This window comes from Hylobates moloch, unplaced genomic scaffold (assembly GCF_009828535.3).
Source record: "Hylobates moloch isolate HMO894 unplaced genomic scaffold, HMol_V3 SCAFFOLD_24, whole genome shotgun sequence".
Taxonomy (NCBI): Eukaryota; Metazoa; Chordata; class Mammalia; order Primates; family Hylobatidae; genus Hylobates; species Hylobates moloch.
Window position 1 is genome coordinate 28,866,720 of NW_026652299.1, and position 18,675 is coordinate 28,885,394.

Sequence of the window (18,675 nt, forward strand, 5' to 3'; positions counted from 1 at the left end):
CCAAAAGTAGAGCAACAAAGAAAAATATCTAAATAATTTTTGTTTGTTTTTTTTTTAGACAGAGTTCCACTCTGTCACCCAGGCTGGAGTGCAGTAGATCGATCTCAGCTCACTGAAACCTCTGCCTTCCAGGTTCCAGCGATTGTCCTGCCTCAGCCTCCCGAGTAGCTGAGATTACAGGCACCCACCACCACGCCTGGCTATAAATAAAATTTTAAGAGAATTCTTCACAGGACACTACCAGGAAATAAAAATACACCTCAGGAGATAGGAGAAAATATCTGCAAATCATACATCATACATCTAATAAGGGACTTATATCCAGAAAATACAAATAACTCTTACAACTCAATAATACAAAGAAAATAATTCAATTAAAAAACTGACAATGGATTTGAATAGACATTTCTCAAAGGAAAGTATATAACTGGCCAATTAGTACATAAATAAATGTTCACATCATTATTCATCCAGGAAATACTAATCAAAAGTACTAAGAAATCAACTTCATACCCACTAGAATGGCAAAAGCAAAATGAAACAAAACAAAACAAAATACCACCACCACCACCAACAACAACAACAAATAGAGAATAATGAACATTGATGAGTATATAGAAAAATTGGAACCTTCAAACACTATTGGTGGGAATATCAGTGTGACCAGTTTGAAAAGCAGTCTGGCAGCACATGAAGTTATTAAACATAGCATTATCATATGACCCAGGATTCCTACTCCTAGTTATATAAACAAGAGAAATGAAGACCTATGTTCACATAAATTTTACATAAATATTTATAGTGCTACTATGTATAATATTCAAAAGGAGGAGACATTGCAAATGTCCATCAAGTGATGAATGAATAAACAAAGTGTGGTATATCCATCCAATGGAATATTATCCAGCAATAAAATGAAATGAGTACTGATACATCTCACCACATGGATGAACCTTGAAGCAATATGCTTAGTGAAAGAGCTGGTCAAAAAAGATCACATATTGTAAGAATTGGTTTATATTAAATGTCCAAACGGGGGAAGCTATGGAGACAGAAAGTAGGTTAATGGTTTCTTAAAGCTGTGTTGGGTGGGCGACTAGGGGGATGGTAGCTAAAGGGTAGAGGGTTTGTTTCTGAGGTGCAGAAATGTTCTAAAATTGTGGTGAGGATTGCACTTATATGTGACTGTACTAAAAACTAATGAATTGTACAGTAGGTGAATTTTATGGTATGTATGTGTGATGTGGATTTGATTTTAATAAAGCTTTAGGACACTATAACATTTAATTTTGCTGATCTGGCTTTCTGAGATTTCCTCTTGCACAATAAAGCCCAGTTCTTAAACCGTACCTTGTAAGGTTGTGGAATCCATTTTGACAACTTGCAGAGGAGATGATGTCCCAGAGGGCATTTACCTGACACAACACATAGATTATTTGGAGTCTTTAAAATTTGACCCCAAACACATTTTTTTTAATGCTGAAGTTACAGTTTATGCACTTCTAATCAATGTTATCAATGGTCTTTCAAAATAGCAAAAAAGACACACAAATATATCTTTTTCTGCCTAAACCATTTATTTCTTACAAAGAAATACATTATTTGATTAAAAACAAATGCACAAACACAAAATCACAAATGGAAACAGAGAGGAACCTCTTGCACAAAAGAGAATCAATACATATATGAAAGATTTGTTAAAAGATGGAAGAGACTTAGCACATGACTCAGAGCAAAGAAATGGCAGCCTTTATATACCCGTGTGGTATATCTTTGATGGTGATGGTGTCTGCTTCCTGCAAAACCCTCACAAGGCTCTGGGCTTTAGGAAGTCTAGAAAGATGGATGGAATATCCAATAAAGAAATGTCCAAAAATGTAGATATTAGTTTAATCATTCTATATGGAACAGTAAACATTATGCCCTTTATCCACTTCCATCCACAAAACCCAACACACAGATGTTAAACCCTACACAAATACAAAAAAAGTTTATTCTTTAAAAATGTATAAAACTGAAGCAAACTGGGACAGCTAGTGGTTGTTAGCATCCAAGAGCTGTGCCTTCCATCCTGCATGGCTGAGGGGAAGCTTACTGACTGGCTCCCTAAACGTTCATTCAAAAAAGGAATTTATTAATTGACAAGAACATAGAACTCTCACTCCGCATTTCAATTTTTCTAGTCTTGAATGTGAACGGAAATTTTTAAATTATCAGGCATTTGATAAAGCATGCAGCATGAGAGACAGAGGGGGAGAGAAACAAAGAGAAAATCTTGTCTGGAAGAAACAGAGGTTTGCCAAGAAGAGAAATTACTAGCAAAATAACAGGAAATTATGCTTATTATAAATCTTATATATTAGTATGAAAAAGTCTTTATGTTTCTACTCTTTATTATTTTAGTTATTTGGTGTGCGAAGAACACTCTTTGCCTATTTTAAACACAAACACGCATGCCCACAAGCACATTTTTTTGTTACTTCCTGCAATCATCTTAGCTCAAGGCCAGTATGGAACTACATAAACCTAGCTAGCTTGGAATATGTGATTGTGTATTCTTTCCTCTTTCACTGAAAATAACATACTAATTATCTTACCAAAGACTACTGAATTACCTAGGATTACTGGAGCACTTCTATTTTCTTCCAGAAACATTCAGCATTTGAAAATTTAATCCACACTGCATATTTTACATGCTAACATAGTTAATCTGATATTGTTTCAATGTTTTGCACTTATTTTATTATCTCAATAACCCAATGACATATATTCTATGCTCCATGCAGATACGGCAACCAAAGTAAAGTAATGTGACCTTAGGCAGAGCCAGATTCTGATCCCTGATATACTGGTGCCAGAGAGCTTGGTCTCTAGCTGCTTTAATGACCTGCCTCTAATGTAGAACCCAATACATGTTAAGGAGTTGACTCAAGATCCTTAGATAATGTGCATTGTTGTCTTTTACCAGAATGCCTAAATAACTGAGTATCAGAACTATATTCAATTTCTAGGTTATGAATACATATTATTGCTCCTAGGTGCAACTATGAAATGGTTCGTATGTGTGTGCCTGCCCAAATCTCATGTTGAATTATAATCTCTGATGTTGGAGGTGGAGCCTGGTGGGAGATTATTTATTCATGGGGGTGGTTTTTAATGACTTAGCACCATCCTCCTAGTGCTGTCTCATGATAGAGTTCTCACAAGATCTGGTTGTTTAAAAGCATGTGGCACCTTCCTCCTCACCCTCTTCCTCCTGCTCTGACCATGTAAGACATGCTGCTTCTTTTTCAGCCATGATTGAAAGTTTCCTGAGTCCTCCCCAGAAGCCACTATGCTCCCATATAGCCTGTAGAACAAGAGCCAATTAAACCTCTTTTCTTTATAAATTACCCACTATCAGGTATTTCTTTATGGCAATGTGAGAATGGGCCTTCTAGCAATGTTACGTGTTAGTGTTTATTTTTTTCTGAATAATTTTCTATAGGGAACATTAAATGACCTATGTAGTTTTGCTTTGTAAGGCAATAGAGCAAAGTATTGTGATAACAGTCTCCAGAGTATATTAGCTTAGTTCATAACCTGTAATCATTTACTGCAAACTGTTTCATCATGGGAAAAATCACCTAAATTTTTTTGTAAATTAGTTAAGTCAAGTGAAGAACTGTCATTCAAATTTTAGCCCATTCATGAACTTAGTTGGTAATTAAATTATATCGTTCATATAAAGCCATGAGAAAAATGTCTGGCACATGGTAAGCCTTAATTAAATATTAACTATGTGTCCTACTACTTTTGTTGTTATAATTCCAAGAAATAAATTTCTATGTTACTTTGGGAAAAGCCATATAAACAATTTGGATTTCAAGGATTGAGTGCTGGGGATGAGCCAGTTTGAATATCTGTTAGGCAATCTGAATATATCTAACAGCAAAGACACACATAGCAGATTTGTCTGGCTGACATAACAGTCATGACTCCTATTACTGTTTTATTCCACGTGGCTAGGGGAGATGGGTTGTTCTTATCTTCCTTGGGTGTTGGATATCACAACTAGATTCCCTGGCCCACATGATTCACTATGAATTATGGTTACTTGTTGCAGTGTACAATTAGCCAGGAAACATTCACTTAATATCAACCTCAATTGAGAAAGAGCATGGGAAGACTGCCTTGTGTTCTAATTTTAAATTAAAATTTTTATTTTGACTTACATGAAGTTAAAATAAATAATACAAAGAAAAACTTTGTACCCTTTACCGAGTTTCCCCAAATGGTAACATCTTACAAAACTATAGTACAGTACTACAACCTGGATATCAACATTAATACAATTTAGATACTGAATAGTTCCTCACCACAATAATGGGTGCAGTACAGCTGCACCCATTATTCGCCCTGTCATTGATCCAGGGCAATGATAACCTGTTCACCACTTAGGTATTCTTCTCAATTAATGAATTATGTACACATGAAGTCATACAGTACTTGATCTTTCAGGATTGATTTTTTTTTACTCAGAATAATCATAAATGTTATTAGGTACATTATTCGTTTCTTTTGTTGTGGAGCAATGGTGTGGATGTACCACAGTTCGTTTAACCATTCATCCACTGAAAGACACCTGAGCAGTTTCCAAGTTTGGCTATTATGAACCAAATTGTATGAATATTCATGTAAAAATGTTTGTGTAGAAAACTATTTTTTCTGCTTAAATACACACCAAAGAGTAAAATTGATGGGTCATATGGTAGCTGCATGTTTGGTAATTGAAGCAGTTGACAAGTTGCCTTTCAAAGTGGCTGTATGATTTTACATAGCTACCAACAATAAAAGAGATCCTGTTGTTCCAGATCCCTTCCAACATTTGGCATTGTCATTTTTTATTTTATTTTATATTTTATTTTATTTTATTTTAGTGTAATCACCTTATTAGGTGGGTAGTGGTATCTCATTATTGTTTTAAATTATAATTTTCCAATGATACATGATGCTAGGCGTCTTTTCATATGCCAATTTGCCAATGGTATATTTTTAGTGTGAAACCTATTCAGATCTTTTGCTCATTTAAAAAATTTAGTTGTTAATTTTCTTATTGTGAAGATTTGAGAGTTATTTGTATATTTTTGGTAATAGTGCTTTATTATGTAGATGTTTTAAAATATTTTCTTTAGTCTTTGGTTTTTATATTCCCTTAAGTTGCTTTCACAAAGCTATTTAAATTATAATAAATTCAACTTGTTGATTTTTTTATAGATTGTGCTTTCAGCATTGCCTAAAAACTCATCACCAAAATAAAAAATACGATTTTCATTTATGTTACACTATAGATGTTTTATTGTTTTGAATTTTAATTTAGGTCAATAATTCATTATGCCTTAATTTTGTGAAAGATGTAAGGTTTATATCTGGATTCATTTTTTTTTCAATGTTGATGCCAGTTGTTCCAGCATCATTTGTAGAAAAGTTTACTCTTTCTATATTTAATTGCCTCGGCTCCTCTGTCAAATACCAGTTGATTGTCATTATGCAACTGTAGTTGATTATTTCTGGGCTCTCCATTTTGCTTCATTGATTACTTGTCTTTTATTTTGGCTTGATAATTGTAGGTTTTTAATAAGTCTCGAAGCTGAATAATAACTCTTTTTTTCTTGTTTTTCTCGTTTTCCTCCATTTTCTTGTTTTTTAGTATTATATTGGTTATTCTGTGTCTTTTGCCTTTTCACATAAACCTTAGCAATACTTTGTTCATATATACAAAATTAATTGCAATAAATTTGAGATTGCAATAAATCTATAGGAAAAATCAGAAAAAATGACATCTAAACAGTATTGATTCTGCCTATCAATGTACATGAAATATCTTTCCATTTATTTAAAGATGCTTTGATTTTTAATCATTTGTACTTTTCCTTAAATAAATTTTAGACATATTTTATTTGATTTAAATATTTATCTCTTTCTAGTTGCCCTATAGTTTTCAGTAAACATTTACAACTAATCTAAGTCCACTTTCAAAAAATGCTATAATAATTCATGGGGAGTACACTGACCTTATAAAAGGATATTCCAAATTCCTTCCTTCCTCCATTATAACACTCATGCTATTAATTTCCTTTATCCATAAGGTATACTCACCCAACACAGTCTTGCTATTACTATTTTAAAGGAAAACATGTAATCTATTAGATCAGTTAAGGATAAAGATGAGAAAAAAAGTACGTTACCTTCGTTTTTTCTTCTCTAACACTTCCGTAGACCCAGAAATCCATGTCTTTGGTGGGAACTATTTTCTTCTTCTCTAAAGAACTAATTATAACATTTTTTTTCTTTTTTCTTTTTTTTTTTTTTTTTGAGACGGAGTCTCGCTCTGTCGCCCAGGCTGGAGTGCAGTGGCGCAATCTCGGCTCACTGCAAGCTTCGCCTCCCGGGTTCACGCCATTCTCCTGCCTCAGCCTCTCCAAGTAGCTGGGACTACAGGCGCCCGCCACCAAGACTGGCTAATGTTTTGTATTTTTAGTAGAGACGGGGTTTCACTGTGGTCTCGATCTCCTGACCTCATGATCCGCCCGCCTCGGCCTCCCAAAGTGCTGGGATTACAAGCGTGAGCCACCACGCCTGGCCTAACATTTTTTTTTTTCAAAACAGGAAACGTCTCTCAGTATTTGTCTAAGAATATTTTTTATTTGTCTTTCACATTTTGTGGATAATTTTACTGGATATAAAATTCTGTTTCTACACTTTAAATACTTCACTCTACTCTTGCTTGCATGATTTCTGAAGATGAGTTTCATATAATGTTTATTCCTTTTCCTCTATAGGTAAGGTGACCCTGGCTTATTTCAATGCTTTTTCTTTGTCTTTGATTTTCTGCTGTTTGAGTATGTTGTAATTGGGTTATGGATTTTTTAAATATTTTTCTTGGTTGCTGCTTTCTGAACTTCCTAGATCTATGGTTTGATATCTATTTTTAATATTAGAAAATTATCTTTTATTATTACTTAAAATTGTTATTTGTATTGTTCTTCTCTTTTTTCTCTTTTATGTAGTCTCATTATGTATATGCTATACCATTGTAATTTTTCCAAAGCTTCTTGGATATTACATAATTTTTAATTAATGTTAAATGTTATCTTTGCATTTCAGTCTATGAATTTTCTGTTGGCATATCTTCATGTTCATTGGTTCTCTTCTTGGTGGCATCCAGGTACGATAAGAAGAAAGATAGAAACTCTAAGAAAGAATAAAAAATAAATGTTGGCCAGGTGCAGTGGCTCACGCCTGTAATCCCAGCACTTTGGGAGGCTGAGGTGGACGGATCACCTGAGGTCAGGAGTCTGAAACCAGCCTGACCAACATGGAGAAACCCCATGTCTACTAAAAATACAAAAGTAGCCAGGCATGGTGGCACATGCCTGTAGGCCTGGTTACTTGGGAGGCTGAGGCATTAGAATTGCTTGAACCTGGCTAATTTTGTATTTTTAGTAGACAGATAGTACCTTTCTGTTCTTATGTGTTGTCCACTTCAAAAGTGGAGCTCTCCATCATATTAATCATAATTATTTTAAATTATCCAGTCTGATGTTTTCCAAATCTCAGTCATATCTGAATCTGGTTGTGATGTTTGCTTTACATATTCAGACTGTGTTTATCCTTGGCTTTTAGAATGCCTTGTAACATTTTGTCAAAAACCGGACATGACATATCAAGTAATAGGATGAGACAAATAGATCTTTCATGTGAAGTTTTATTTAAACTGGAAAGAAGCTGGGCAGCATTTAATGTTTGTTATAGCTGTAGGTGTCAGAGGCATAAACTTCCTTTAGTTCATGTTTTTCCCTTTGGGTTTCCCTAGAAACTCCTTCTTAAATAGTATATGTCTTTTGCAAATTTCTCAGTTTCAGTCAACTATTATACTAGATCAGTGTTCCTATGATGATTAGATATTGGAGAGGGAAAGCATTATATAATATTTTGATTAAATCTACATTCTTTTAATAAGCCAAAGTCTCTAGCTGTGACCTCCAGAAGAGTTTCTTAACCTTTTTGTCCCCTTATGGGTTTTGGTAATACATGGGGTTGGAGTGATTGACTAACTTTCCTTCCCTTGATTTAAATAAGGCTTTGTTGAAGTAGTTTCCCTTGATAGCTAGCCTTTATTATGTAGAACAGAATGCTCTTGGCAATTTTCAAAATGGCCACTTTTCCTCTGTATGTGTTTCAGAATGGTTACTTTCTTTTAGTTCTGCTCAAATTCAAATCACTAGAGATTATTCTCTTATCTTCATGAGAAAGTAGTGTAATGCCTGGAAATAAAAGCCATAAAACAGTCAGAATCCCTCTAAGATTAGGCTGCTAGGAGTTTTTAAGCTATTCCACACACAGCCTTCAGCAATTTATTAATAGTCATTGAAGTGTGTCTACCATTTACTGACTCCAGCAGCTTTTGCTGGAGGTAAGCTGTGATTCTCTGTATTTCCCCATCTTTCTATTTTTCTGGTGGTGGGGGAGACAGTTTTTTTTATGAACTCAATTCTCTGATGGAGCTAAGAAAAGTCATTTATTTTCAGCTTCTTTAGCTTTTGTTATTCTTGTAAGAATAGGAGTGATGACTTCCAAGTTCTTTACTTATTGAAGCAGAACATGGAACATTGACACCACACATACACACACACTCTCTCTCTTTATATATATATATATATATTTCTATATATATAGAAATTATATATTATACATATATAATAATTTATATATATAATTTTAACCATTTATTTTTAATGTGACTTAATATCTCTCTGGACTTTCAATTTTCTTTTATATAATAGCTAATGATGTTGAGCATATTTTTCTGTGCTTGCATGCTCTGTGTATATCTTCAGGGAAATGTGTAATCTTGTCATTTACTCAATTTCCAATTGGATTGCTGTTTTCTGGTTTTTTTTTAATATTGAGTTTTGGGAAATTTTTTATATTATAGATATTGTACCTTTGTAGAAAATGTAGTATGAAAATACACTTCCCAGTCATTGCTTTTAATCCTTTTCAAACTGGCTTTTGCAGAATAAGTTTTTATTTTATATATTGAGATTGAAGTTTTCTATTTTTTAATGGATTTTTCTTTTAGTGCCAAGTTTTATCTAACCATTGATCTCAAAGCTTTTCTCATATTTAGCAAAAGTATTATAGTTTTATGTTTTACATTTAAGTGCATAATTTATTTTGACTTAGTTTTTATGCAGTGTAAGTCTTAGGTTGAGGTTGATGTTTATGCCTCTCGAATTCCAATTACTATAGCACCATTAGTTAAGCAGTTCCTATTTCCTTTCCTGAATTTCTTTAGTTCTTCTCTGAAAAATTACTTCAGCATATGTGTGTAGAACTTCCTGTGCTCTTTGACCCTCTATTCTGCTCTATTGATCTATATGTTTACCCTTCCACCAGTACCATACTGTCTTAATTTTTGTTGCCATAAAATGAGTTTTTAGCCTTTTGATCTTTTGTTCTTTTCTGAAAAATTACTTCAGCATAGGTGTGTAGAACTTCCTGTGCTCTTTGGCCCTCTATTCCGTTCTATTGATCTATATGTCTACTCTTCCACCAATACCATACTGTCTTAATTTTTCTTGCCATAAAATGAGTTTTTATCCTAACTAAACTATTCTTTCTACTTTATTTTTATTTGTTAATATTGTTTTAGCAATTCTAAGGCCTTAACCTTACCGTACAAAAAAAAAACAAACCCCTTTTTGAGGTTTTGATAGAAATTCTCTTTAACCTATTGATCAATATGGGAGGTCTCAAAGATATTCTCATAGTTTCAATAAAAGTATTATAGTTTTACATTTTACATTTAAGTGCATAACTTATTTTGATTTAAATTTTATATGGTATAAGGTTTAGGTTGATATTTTTACTATTTTGAGGCTTCCAATCTATGAACAAGTCATGCATCTTCATTGATTTCTTTTATTCATATACATAATTTTCAGCACATAGTTTTTGTGCATGGTTTTATAAGCACATCAAGTACTTTATTTACCTTTAATGAATTATAAATGGTGTTTTGCTTTTATTTTGGTTTCTATATGTTCACTGTTAGTATATAGAAATGCATTGATTCTAATACGTTGATCATGTATCCTATAATTTGCTGATATCATTTGTTTGATTTAGAAGACTTATTCGGTTTTTTTTTCTTTTGTTTTATAGATTCCTAGGGACTTTCTATGCAGACAATCATGCTATCTTCAATAAAAGCAGTTGTATTATTTCCTTTCCCATCTGCATAGCTTTTTTTTTCCCCCTTTTGAACTGGGTAAAAGTTCCAGTACTTATTTCAACAACATTGGTGAGAGTAGATATTCTTGTCTTGTTTTCAGTCTCATAAGGGTTTTCACCCTTATTTATGCTGACTGTAGGTTTTGCTTACTTGTCTGTTTGTTGTTTCTATAAATGGTCTTTATCAATTTCAAGGCTTTACCTTCTATTGGTAAGAGCTTTTTATCATGAATAGGTATGGGATTTCAATAAAAAAATATAGATCTTTCATCTTCAATTGATATGAGCACATGATATTTCCTTTTTAACTTGTTGATATAGTGGGTTACATTGATTTTTAAATATTGAAACAATTTTGCATACCTAGAATAAATATCATTTGGTCATGTAGTATAATGATTTATACACAGTTGGATTGAAATTGCTAATATGTGGTTGAAAATTTTTGTATCTAATTTTATAAAATCTACTTGTCTATAATTTTCTTTTTTCATGCTATCTTTGTCTGGTTTTAGTATCAGAGTAATACTGGCATCATACAGAAAAATTGAGACATTTTCTCTCCTTTTCTATTTTTTGGAAGAAATTTTTTAAAATGAGAACTATAGGTTAGAGCTGATAGAACTCAGTGGCCTAAAGTTATAGTGTTGCAGGACTGTGTTTCTTTCTGGAGGGTCTAGGAAATAATATGTATCTATGCCCTTTCCAATTTCTACAGGCCAACCACTATCCTTGGCTCATTCATTCTTCCCTTATCTTCAAAGACAGCAACTTTTGGTTATATTTTGTTTATTTTTTTTCAGGATTCTGCTTCTCTGGTTGCCTTTCTCTTCCACTTTTAAGAAATTTCCTAATTACACTGAGCTCATTTGTATACTGTGGAATATACTCCAAGCTGGCAGTGTTTCTGCTATTACAAAATTCTCAAGAAACATGTGGGTTTCCTGTGTATGTCACTGGGATCACTCCATTAGATAAGAATCATCTCCATGGAAATTCCCTCCTCAATTTTGTGACCTCTGATTATATGGCTGGGAGTATCCATGAGTCCATGCTTAATTTATTAGAAGAGACTTTTGAATGACTGCATACTCTGGCATTTTCATCTTGTTGAGGTATTAGCAAAAGGTTCTCTAGCTTTATCCCAGGCTTTTTCCATAAAGCATGCTTTCTGATAGTGAATCTCTTAAGTTTAATGCTTTTTTCAATTGGATAGGCTGAAAACTTTCCAAATCACCAATTTCTGGTTCCATTTTGCTTAACATCTTTTGTATCCCAATTTATCTTTCTTCTTACATTTTACTATAAGCAACAAGAAGTGACTAGACTACAAGGCTTTGCTGGAAAAAATCTCAGCTGAATGTCCAATCTCACCCGTTTTACAAATTTGGCTTTACACATTTTTGCTAAACTTTCTGCCATTATATCACAAAGGTAACATTTTCTTCAATTTCCAATAACATTTTCTTTATTTTCTTCTGAGCCTTCACCAGCAATGCCATTAATGTTCCTCTTTCTACCAATAGTTAGTTCATAATAATTTCAGTATTCTCAAAGGGAATATGCTTTAAAGGTTTTGTTTACCGAAACGTTATTCTTCTCTATTTTTTTTTTTTTTTTCAGTGCTCACCAACAGTGCCTTTAACATCTGTATTTCTACTAATATCAGAAATGTCAGGTCAGTCTAGGCTTTTTCTGTCATGCTCCTGAGCATTTTTCCAGCCTCTTTCCACTGTGAAATTCCAAAGCCACGACCACATTTTTATGTATTTCTTACAGCAGCATTCAACTTCAATTAGAAACTATGTATTTGATTCTTATTGCTGCTAACAAATTACCATAAACTTGGTGGCTAAAAACACAACACGTATGTCAGGTCACAGTTCTTCAAGTCAGGAGTTTGACTCTGGTTTCACGAGGCTAAAATCAATGTGCTGCAAGCCTGTTTCTTTAAGGGGCTCTGAGAAAATCTGTTTCCTTGCTCTTTTCAGTTTTTTGAGGCCAATCACCTTTCTTGGCTGTTGCCCTTCTCCCGTTTTCATCAGCAACTTCTGGCTGTTTTTCTCATGCTGCCATATCTGGTTCTCTCTCTCTCTCTCTTTCTTTCTCTCTTCTTTCCCCTCTTCAACTTTTAATGACCATTTTGACGTCATTGTAACCACCTGGGTAATCGCAGATCATCTCTGAAGCTTAATGTCAGTTTAGTAACTAAGGGTTAGTAATCTCACTTCCATTTTTCAAGCATCTTTGGCCTGTAGACTAGCATATTCACAGGTTCCAGGGATTAGGATGTTGACTTCTTTGGAGTGCTATTAATATGACTATACAAATACTAAAGACAATAATAAATATGTGTACATAGCCTCTCATTAAAGTTCTGCTTCCCACGGAAGCTTCCTTGGGGACACTTAAGGACAAATTGGGCTGAAAACATGAAAATTAAAGTTGACAACGGTTTTCTCTGTCTCTCTGTAAGAACATACACATCTGCAGAGGATGATTTCTGGTAAAGTAGTCTGGAAATTTTATTTATTTGTTTGTTTATTTATTTTTGACCAAGCTTTAAACTTTGACACGTTAACTCAAGAACTCCAGAAGTTATAGCCGTGGGTTTTAGCTTCGGTGTTTCTCTCTTTTGGCAGTAAGTCTGTATCAGCTGGTTTTATTTTATTTTAAACAATCTCATGCTCCCACACTCTTTTTATCTTTGTAAATTGAGAGGAGCTTTATTTAAGCCATTTTTTTCCAACGTCTTTGATATCTATCTAGTCTTATATAAATCTTAAATTTACATGATGCAATTAAAGTAAAATTATGCAGACCAAACAAAGCATATTTGCTGGTTGAGGTTAAACTACAGGCCACACTACACCCTCTACCTTAAAAACACTTGAACATGTTCTAAATCTTTGATACAACCAAATGAGAAGTAGCATTCTTGTAAGCTGGTCTGATTTTTATATGAGAATTTTATTCATGTTTTATGATTCTTAAGTTTCAATAGCTATAGAGGTGAAAAAATACATAATGTTATCCTCATGATTTCCTAAAATTTCAATTTTCTTTTCAAGTTACCAATGTTGGAAAAATAAGCCTTATCAAAGTACTTTCTACCCAGTTCCCATTTCCCATCCCTGTTGTCTTTTCTCAGGGCTTTTCTGAGTAGATCAGAGATAAAGCATAAGGCAGGAGTTATGTAAATCGCCAAGTTTACATTCCTTCTTCCCAAGTTTCTATTACCTGAAAATGATGACATTTTATTATAGAAACTATTGCAAGGAATTTTTAATTCACTGAGTTTTTTTAACATATAAATAACCTGCCAATCAAATAAGAGAATAGAAACCACACATTATGGTAATAAATGAGAAACCTTGAGATAGTCAATGAAAATATACTCTTTTCTGAAATACAAGGAGGATGATAGACTATAGAATGCCATCATACTGAATTCTCTCATATTACAGATTGTTAGAAAAAGGATCAATAAAAAGAGTCTTGTTAATGTCATCAGAATTGCATGTTTTGATTTCCTTTAATTTTGACACCTTTCCAGTAAAATTAGGAAAAGTTATCACAAAAACGCACTCACAGAAATATATGTTAGACAGATTATTATCTGTTTAATGTGGATTTCTGTACAGTATCTTCATCTCTCTGCCACTCCAAACTAATTTACCATTTATGAACTCAGATTATCACTCTAGCCAAACTAACTCAGATCAACTGCGGGTGGTTTCTTAATTAAATTCCCCATAAAACATGTTAAAATTTACCCTTTTTTATTTCAGAAAATGCCCTTATCTAATCCTGTCAACTGCCCCCTCCATGTGGGGCACTGATAGTTTTGTGGGGAGAGTGAAGCTCATGGGTTTAATGCTAATTCTAAATGCAATTTACCAGCCTATGACTGCAGCACTGATCTTGTGTAAAATAACAATGACAGTGGTGCCTTGCGGGGTTATGAAGAGACTAAGTGGATCACATGTGGGCATGTTTAAGTTTCCTGGCATGACACCTGGCTTAGAGCAATATTCAAAAAATGTTAGTTTCTCTTCTTCTTTCTCCTTCTGACATCTGACTCAAGATTTAGCTACTCCTAGTAGTAATGACTGGTTGACTTTATTCCTCTTTCATCACTACTTTTATATAATACTGTTTCAGTGCCTATGTAATTATTGGTCACTAGATTTACACATTTTCTAGTTATTGTTTTTAGTATTTCTTGATATACACTATAGTGCAATTTTTGTAATTCAAGTGTCCTTATACAGTAGTCCTTCTTTATACACAGTTTTACTTCCCATGGTTTCAGTTACCCACGGTCCACTGGGGTCTGAAAATATAAAATGGAAAATTCCAGAAATAAGCTATACATAAGTTTTAAATTGTTAGCTGTTCTGAGTAGTGTGACAAAATCCCCCACGGCCTCACATCCTTCTATCCAGGACACAAATCATTCCTTTTTCTGCCATATCCATGCTCTGTGGGTTACCCATGCATTAATAGCTTAGTAGCCTCCTCAGTTACCACATTGTCTCAGTATTGCAATGCTTGTGTTCAAGTCACCCTCATTTTTAGTGAATAAGGACCCCAAAATGCTAGAGAGTAAAGCTGGCAATTTAGATATGCCAAAGAGAAGCTGTAAAGTGCTTCCTTTAAGTGAAAAGGTGGAAGTTTGGACTTAAATAAAATTTTAAAAAACCTTTTATTTCAGTATTTTGTCATATATCCTATTTTATTATGAGATGTTGTTGATCTGTCACTGTGACTAATTTATAAATTAAACTCTTTAATAGGTATGTATGAATAAGAATAAACATAGTATATACAGGGATTGGTACTCTGTGGTTTCAGGCATCCGCTGGGGTCTTAGGACCTATCCTCTGTGCATAGAGGGATACTGTGTTACTTCCACTGCCCTGAGACAGAAAAGTGCCACATCAGATGGTTGTGAGTTATGAAGAGAATTAACAACATTAGAAAACAACATATTTGGCCTTATAATTTTAAGAAGTATATTCTTTATTATTATTATTATTATACTTTAAGTTTTAGGGTACCTGTGCACAACGTGCAGGTTTGTTACATATGTATACATGTGCCATGTTGGTGTGCTGCACCCATTAACTCGTCATTTAGCGTTAGTATATTCTTAAAAATGTTCACCAAGTAAAGAATACATAAATAAGACATGCATGGCCTTTCTGACTTCGTAGAATAAAAATTAGTAGTATACCTCACCACTTATTTCCGATAGGCTGTTGGCATGCATTTATGACAAGAGACATAAATGAACTCCCTTAAGGTCAGCAGTCAAAACACTCCTTCTTTCGTTGCAATTATTTGTTTTGTCTAAGATACCAGGACATAGGATTTTGCTTCTTCTTACTTCTAGAGACTTCCCAAATAACTATAACAATAGTCATGACTTACACTTAAAAGTAAACATAGGCTGTTCAGGAAATCTCCTTTCCTTGAGATAGGTACTATTTTCTGAGTTACAAAAATGAGAGAACTGAGACTCAGAATAGTGAAATAAAATTGCAAAGTCAAAGGCAAGAAAATGTGAGAGCTAGGCTTTCCATCCAAATCTATTAAGTTCCAAAACCCATGCCCTTCTCCCTGTGGATTCATATTTTCCTCTTGGCTTTAGGGTCCTTGTTTATGTCTCTCTGCTTAAAATGACACTCCGCCTAGATTGTTACTCTGTGCCAGATATCTCAAACTTATGTAAATTTCTAGATTATTCCTCTCCAGGCTTGCCTTGTGCTTTTGCTGCCAGTGTTTCAGCTCATGAAGCAAGATCCCATGGGAACAATAAAATAAAAAAAAAAAGAAAAGAAAAAAAGAAACATGTTCTAAGAAACCATGGCAATGGGTGTTTGTAACAGCTCACATATATAGCTCCATTGCTAGGGAATTGCTATTTGACTGCCAGTCACACATTGAAACAGATTTTAGTTAAATCAAGCTCTGACATGATTGTAACAAAAACCAAATGAAACATCTGCCAAAACAGAAATTGTGTCAAATTCCTAAACAAGGAAGAATGTCTATAATGGGGGCCACATCTGAACAGCAGTTAAACTAGTTCTGGTAAAGTTTACAAAATTCTCAATGGATTTTTTTGTGTCATTGGACAATGTTTTTCCTATTTATTTTAACTCATCTTGGAAATTGTTTTTTCAAATATACAAGAAGTAAGTTGGAGTATCAAAATATGGGATATGGTTAAATTCAATTTATTCATTGATTATGTAGTGTCATTCAAGAAGAAATGGAACGCAACTGTTCGGCATCTGACCCCACAGTCTGCATTAGTTAAGTTGTGTCTAGGTGGCATCATACTTCCCGAAGAAAAGAACTGAAGCTCACATATCTCCAAATAGCCTGCAGACTTACTGGATTTTTTCCAATTTTCTCTTAAAGTCTGTGCTTATATAGACAGATCACATGACAGCAATAGCCGAGTGGGTCTTAGTTGGCAATACTGAGCTTTTCTCTCGTGAATAGAGTGCGTTTTGTACAACAGAACAGTAATATCACGTAATAGGAAATCCATAAGAAGTTTTGATTGTGATGGACATTGCTATTTTGTAAAGGTAAATCACTAGAGGATTTACCTTTACAAAATATATCTGGTTAGCATAATCTTATCTCTAACTTTGAGCAGGATAATTAATTATCTATGCCTCAGTTTCCTTGTTTGAGAATGAGAGCTTTAATTGTTCTAACTATGCCATAGTCATTTACACAATTTTATGGGTTACATGAGCCATTATTCTGAATTCAGAGAGTTTTTATCAAGTTCTTCCTATGTACTTGAATTTAAAAATGAAGAAATGGAGACTATTTTATACTTTTGCACAGTATTATTATTTTTACTATATTAACATTAGTTTTTATTGAATGTCATAATCAGTTCAATTTTAAACATCAAAATAGATATATGGACACAAATTATTTTTGACGCTCTTCAATTTGTATCTGAGTATTTCTGAAAATTAAAAAAAAATAATAATTTGGATTCTTTCCAAATAATATACCCCATTTTCAATCAAAAAAAGAGCAAAAATGGGGGAAGAAAAAAAAATTTGAAGAAATCAAACAAGACACTGCATTAAAGTAAGCTTTAGTTTCTCCCTTTCTTATTTCACTTTACACAATTTCCTTTTGTACACAAGTCTGCTTCCTCAATTGCAAATTTCAAGGATCAGCAGCCAATGTTTACAGCTCCCTTTTATGGGCTCAAGAAGTTATAAAGAGCATATTAAGTACTGAACTTTTGGACAATTCGTCACTACTATTATTGCGGAGGTATTTTTGTTATTAGAAGAGCTTAATAACTCATAAAATTCCTATAAAAATATAGTTATATTCGTTTGGATTATAGATACCTACACTCTGTTCAACAAGGCTAATGCTTGAAAGCTGTACTCTTCACACTGAACAAGTATTTACCCATAGAAATAGTGAACACATTTCACTTTCTAACACAACCTTACCTGAATAGCTTTAGAATATAAACATAATATGCCAAAAGGAAGTTTACTATTGTACTATTTCCACCATGTAACAAAATATACACTTGGAAAGAAATGAGAGAAACTGACTATAAAGAATTAGATCTTGCTTTTTTTCAGTAGATACTATTGATACCCTTTTTGGGGTATTACTAAGCAGTACCATGAGAAGTAAGTAATTCAGCATTTATCTTTTTAGAAGGCAGGTGGATATTGTTAATTCTTACCCCACTGAACACCTCCTGAGCAGTCCCCAAACCTGCCATTTCCCATTACCATGAAAAGTATTGTCAATATACACATCATCATGTAAATAGCTTGCAGTGAGCTAAATACATAATTCCATCTCCTTTCAAATGTTAATCACTAAGAGATGTTGGTAGTTTATTTCATGAAGTATCTCAAATTTGTTTTCTCTTCATCTTCTCATTCTCATTGAATTATAGTATCTTAGCATTCTTTCTAAATCCAAATCCCTCCTCCCTAATTCATTCTGGTTTTCAGCAGATTAATCTTCAATTATTTATCATCACTGTAGTCTTCTTCATAGTCATCATTTACATTAAGCATTCACTCTCTACTCATTGTTATATAGGTGTTTTACATATGATAATCCACCACACTAGCCATAAATGACAGGTGTTATTACCCCATTTACCGTACTATTAATTAAAGGATCAGAGAAGGAGACCAACTTCCCCAACATCACACAATTAAAAGGTGGCTAAGTCATGATGAAAACCTAGATCAATGTGAACCCAAAGTCTTAATCTTAGCCATGACATCAAGAATAGCACATGGAACTCAAAAAGAGGAACTTGTTTATTTTAGGGAAGCTCTCATGGTTGAACACAGCCATGATATTTGCCTA